Source organism: Arachis hypogaea, chromosome 15 (assembly GCF_003086295.3).
Source record: "Arachis hypogaea cultivar Tifrunner chromosome 15, arahy.Tifrunner.gnm2.J5K5, whole genome shotgun sequence".
Classification (NCBI taxonomy): domain Eukaryota; kingdom Viridiplantae; phylum Streptophyta; class Magnoliopsida; order Fabales; family Fabaceae; genus Arachis; species Arachis hypogaea.
In genome coordinates, this window is record NC_092050.1 from 19046824 (window position 1) to 19051970 (window position 5147).

A 5147-nucleotide genomic window follows, 5' to 3' on the forward strand; every position below is an offset into this window, starting at 1 on the left:
AGATAACCAGAATACAATAAACCAAAATTCATAGTTCCTTTCAAATATCTCATAATTCTAGTTAAAGCAATCCAATTCTATTTACAGTATATGCAATGTCAGGTCTAGTGCAATTTATCACATACATCAAGCTACCAATTATACGAGCATATTCAATTTGAGACACATTATTACCTTTATACTTAAATAGATGTAAACTTGAATCATATGATATAGATACAAGTTTACAATCATAATATCCAAATTTTTTTAAGCATATTTTCAACATAATGAGATTAAGATAATATGAACTATCATTTTTTCTTATTATCTTTATTCCAAGAATAACATTTGCAACACCCATATCCTTTATATCAAATTGAGGAGATATAAATTTTTTAGTTTCACTTACAACTCTAAATATGTTCCGAAAATTAATAAATCATCAACATATCGCAAACAATAACACCAACACCATCATTAAATTGGTTATATATACATTTATCAGATCCATTAGTCACATACTGATTAGAAAGCATAACTTCATCAAATTTTCATGCCATTGTTTTGGAGCTTGTTTTAAACCATAAAGAGATTTGACAAGTTTACATACCTTATTCTCTTTACCTTTTTCCATGCAACCTTCGAGTTGATGCATGTAAATTTCTTCATCAAGATCTCCATTTAAAAATGCAGTTTTCACATCCATTTAATGTATAACAAGTTTGAATATAGATGCAATAGTAAATAAAAGTATAAAACTCTAATGGATGCAATTCTAACAACTAGAGCATATGTATCAAAATAATCTACATTCTTTTATTGTTTGTAACATTTAGCTACTAATCTAGCTTTATATTTATCAATACTACCATCCGATTTTAGTTTCATTTTAAATACCCATTTGCATCCAATAGATTTTTCATTAGAAGATAAATCAAATAAATATTTTTCAAGTATGATTAGATATAATAGATTCAATTTCAGCATTTATAGCATCTTTTCAAAAAGGAGCATCAGGAGAAGATATAGTATCATTACATGATAAAGGATCATTACAAAAAAGATAAGTAACATAATCATCACCAAAATTATTTTCTTTTCTAGTTCTCTTGCTTCTTATTTCATTATCTTATTCATCAACAACATTATTAGACAAAGCATGCATGCTAGTAATATTTTTATCTTTCGACTTATTAGGGTATATATTTTTAAAGAAAGATGCATTACAAGATTCAATTATAGTATTATGTTCAAGTCAATGTTATTAAAATCGTATCGGACCAGCCGGTCAAACTGGTTCAACCAGAAACCAGCGTGGAAAACGGTCCGGTCCTCCTCCTAAAACTGTAATAATATCGATTCATACAGATACAAAAGAAAATGTTCTCTATTGATTCAAACGCTATACCTACGAGATAGGGATAGAGAAAAAGGAAAGAAAAAACCAAAGATTTCACACAGTACTTTTGATCGAAAAATCAATCTAATTTATTTCGTACCTTTCGCTCAATGAGAAAATGGGTCAGATTCTACAGGATCAAACCTGTGGGACTTAAGGAATGATGGAATGGAAGAAAAAAATTAAAAAAATAAGTAAAATGCAGTAGAAGAGTCCCGATTCTAAACGAACAAATTCAAACTTGATTGAAACGCTGAAAAACTGCTGAATCGGCTAGTTGGACCGGACCGGGAACCGACTCGTTCGTGCGAAACGACGTCATTTTTGTTGTTTTTTTTATAAATAAAACAAAATCCCCCACCCCCACGCAAGTCCCTCACCCGGTTACCCCACCCCCCACCCCAGACACCCCTCATTCGATACACACACACACTCACTAGCAAGCCCTAAGGTTCCACAAAGACCCAAACCAAAACCCCAGCTTTGTCAACGAAACTGCCGCCGCCGTCCGTGGTTCTCGGCATCTCCGCGGCCTCTTCCTTCCTCTGTCCCAAACCCATACGGCCAGACCTTCTCTTCTAGCTCAGCACGTCGTCCATTCCCCGAGTGACTTCGCTGTTCGAGGCTTCCAGTTGCTGTGTTGTCGTGCCTTCGTCGTCTCGCCACCGTCGTCCTACTGTCAGTAGAAGGTTAGTGGCACTGTTTAGCGATTTTCTTTAATGCTCTGTTGAGTCTGTTTCAGTGTTTTGAATTTGATTTTGAATGTCTTTGATCAGTAATTTATGATCAGTGTTTTGAATTTGAAATTTGTGATCAGTGATTTGTTATGCTGTTGTTGCCGTTTTTTAATTTTTGAGTATGATGTTTTTGAATTTTTGTTGAAATATTGATTTCAGGTTTTAGGGGTGATTATTTGTTGCTAGTATTTAATTTTTGTTGTTGATTCTTTTTTACTTTTGGTTCTGTTAAGTTCTTCTTTTGGTATTTGGTAATTTTTGTTGCTGATTCTTTTTTATTTTTGGTTCTGTTAAGTTCTGCTTTTGGTATTTGGTAATGGTATTTATGATTTGGTATTTGTTGCTAGTATTTAATTTTTGTTGCTGATTCTTTTTAATTTTTGGTTCTGTTAAGTTCTGCTTTTGGTATTTGGTAATGGTGTTTATGATTTGGTATTTGTTGCTAGTATTTAATTTTTGTTGCTGATTCTTTTATGATTATGATGTATTGATTTCAGTTATAGATGGAAGTATTAATCAAGAAGCAGTTGCTGATAACAATGCATCTGTGAGTAATAATTCGCCTACTAATCCTCCTGATTGGAATGATGCTGTTAATCAGGAGCGGAGCTAGATGAAATATTAGAGGGGAGCCAAAAATATTTATACAATAAAAAAGACTAAAATAAAATTTTAAGAGGGGCTAAATTGAAATTTTCATATAATTTACATGTAAAAAATTAAAATTAGAGGGGTCATTGCCCCCTTTCCTACAACATAGCTCCGCCCCTGCTGCTAATCCTAATCCTCCTAGTTCTAACAATAGTCACTCACAAGGTTCTTCTAATTTACAGGAAAAAAATAGATTTAGCTTGGAAATATGTTACTCTACAAGTAGTGAATGAAAAATCACAATATCAATGTTTGTTTTGATAAGATCATATAGATTTGGTTGACGATATTTCATGTAATGTTTTAAATTTGAAAGATATTTTAAGATTTATATTAGACTATAATTATATTTTATGATATTTATTTATAATTTACTTATTATTTTATTCTGAAACAATTTTTTCGATTGAACCACAGTTAGATCGATTGGACCAGTAAATCTGTGACTAGAGTGGTTCAGTAACCGATCCGGTTTTCTGAACCTTGGTTCAAGTACATCACTTTTAATAACGAGAAATATATATGCACTACTATTTTGAATATATCCAATAAATACACAATCACATATTTTTTAACATATTTTTCTTTTCTTAAGATCCGGCAACAAAACCTTAGTCAAACAACCCCCAAACTTTTAAGTGATATAAACTAGACACTTTATCAAATCAAAGTTTATAAGGTGTTTTGCTAAACTTCTTGTGCGATACTCTATTTTATATATAGCATGTAGATAGAATAGCTTTTCTCCACATGCAATGAGGTAGTCCTGAACTAATAAACAATGCATTTATCATTTCCTTTAAAGTTCTATTTTTTTTTCAGCTATGTTGTTAGATTCAGGAGAATATGGCGGAATTATCTCAAGCACTATACCATATTTTTCATAAAACTCATTAAAAAGATTAGATTCATACTCACCACCTCTATCAGTTCTTAACCTTTTAATCGTATTACCAAGTTAGTTTTCTACTTCAACTTTATACTTAATAAACATATCACATGCTTCATCCTTAGTTCTTAACAAATACAACTTTGTATATCTAAAACAATCATCAACAAAAATGACATAAAACCTTTTTCCACTTCTAGTTGAAGTATATTTCAAATCACCCAAGTCACTATGCACAAGTTCTAATAATTCACGCTGCCTAGTAACTTGTTTAGAAGGTTTCTTAGTCAATTTTGTTTCAACACATTGATGAGCGGATAATTTATACGCTTTTTGGCATTATTTTTAGTATGTTTTTAGTAGAATCTAGTTACTTTTAGGGATGTTTTTAATAGATTTTATGTTAAATTTACATTTCTGGACTTTACTATGAGTTTGTGTGTTTTTCTGTGATTTCAGGTATTTTCTGGCTGAAATTGAGGGACTTGAGCAGAAATCAGATTCAGAGGTTGAAGAAGGACTGCTGATGCTGTTGGATTCTGACCTCCCTGCACTCAAAGTGGATTTTCTGGAGCTACAGAACTCGAAATAGCGCGCTTTCAATTGCGTTGGAAAGTAGACATCCAGGGCTTTCCAGCAATGTATAATAGTCCATACTTTGGCCAAGAATAGACGACGTAAACTGGCGTTCAACGCCAGCTTTCTACCCAAATCTGGCGTCCAACGCCAGAAAAGGAGCCAAAACCAGAGTTGAACGCCCAAACTGGCACTAAAACTGGCGTTCAACTCCAAAGAGGACCTCTACACGTGCCACACTTAAGCTCAGCCCAAACACACACCAAGTGGGCCCCGGAAGTGGATTTATGCATCAATTACTTACTCATGTAAACCCTAGTGACTAGTTTATTATAAATAGGACCCTTTACTATTGTATTAGGCATCTTTGGATTACCTTATGATCCTTTGATCACGTTTTAGGGGGCTGGCCATCTCAGCCATGCCTGGACCTTTCACTTATGTATTTTCAACGGTAGAGTTTCTGCACTCCATAGATTAAGGTGTGGAGCTCTGCTGTTCCTCAAAGATTAATGCAAAGTACTTCTGTTTTCTATTCAATTCATCTTATTTCACTTCTAAGATATCCATTCACACCCAAGAACGTGATGAAGGTGATGATTATGTGTGACGCTCATCATCCTTCTCCCTTATGAACGCGTGCCTGACAAACACTTCTGTTCTCCATGAAATAAGCTAGAATGAGTATCTCTTAGATCTCCTAACCAGAATCTTCGTGGCGTAAGCTAGAATGATGGCGGCATTCAAGAGAATCCGGAAAGTCTAAACCTTGTCTGTGGTATTCCGAGTAGGATTCAATGATTGAATGACTGTGACGAGCTCCTAACTCGCGATTGCAGGGCGTTAGTGACAGACGCAAAAGGATAGTAAATCCTATTCCAGCATGATCGAGAACCGACAGATGAATAGCCGT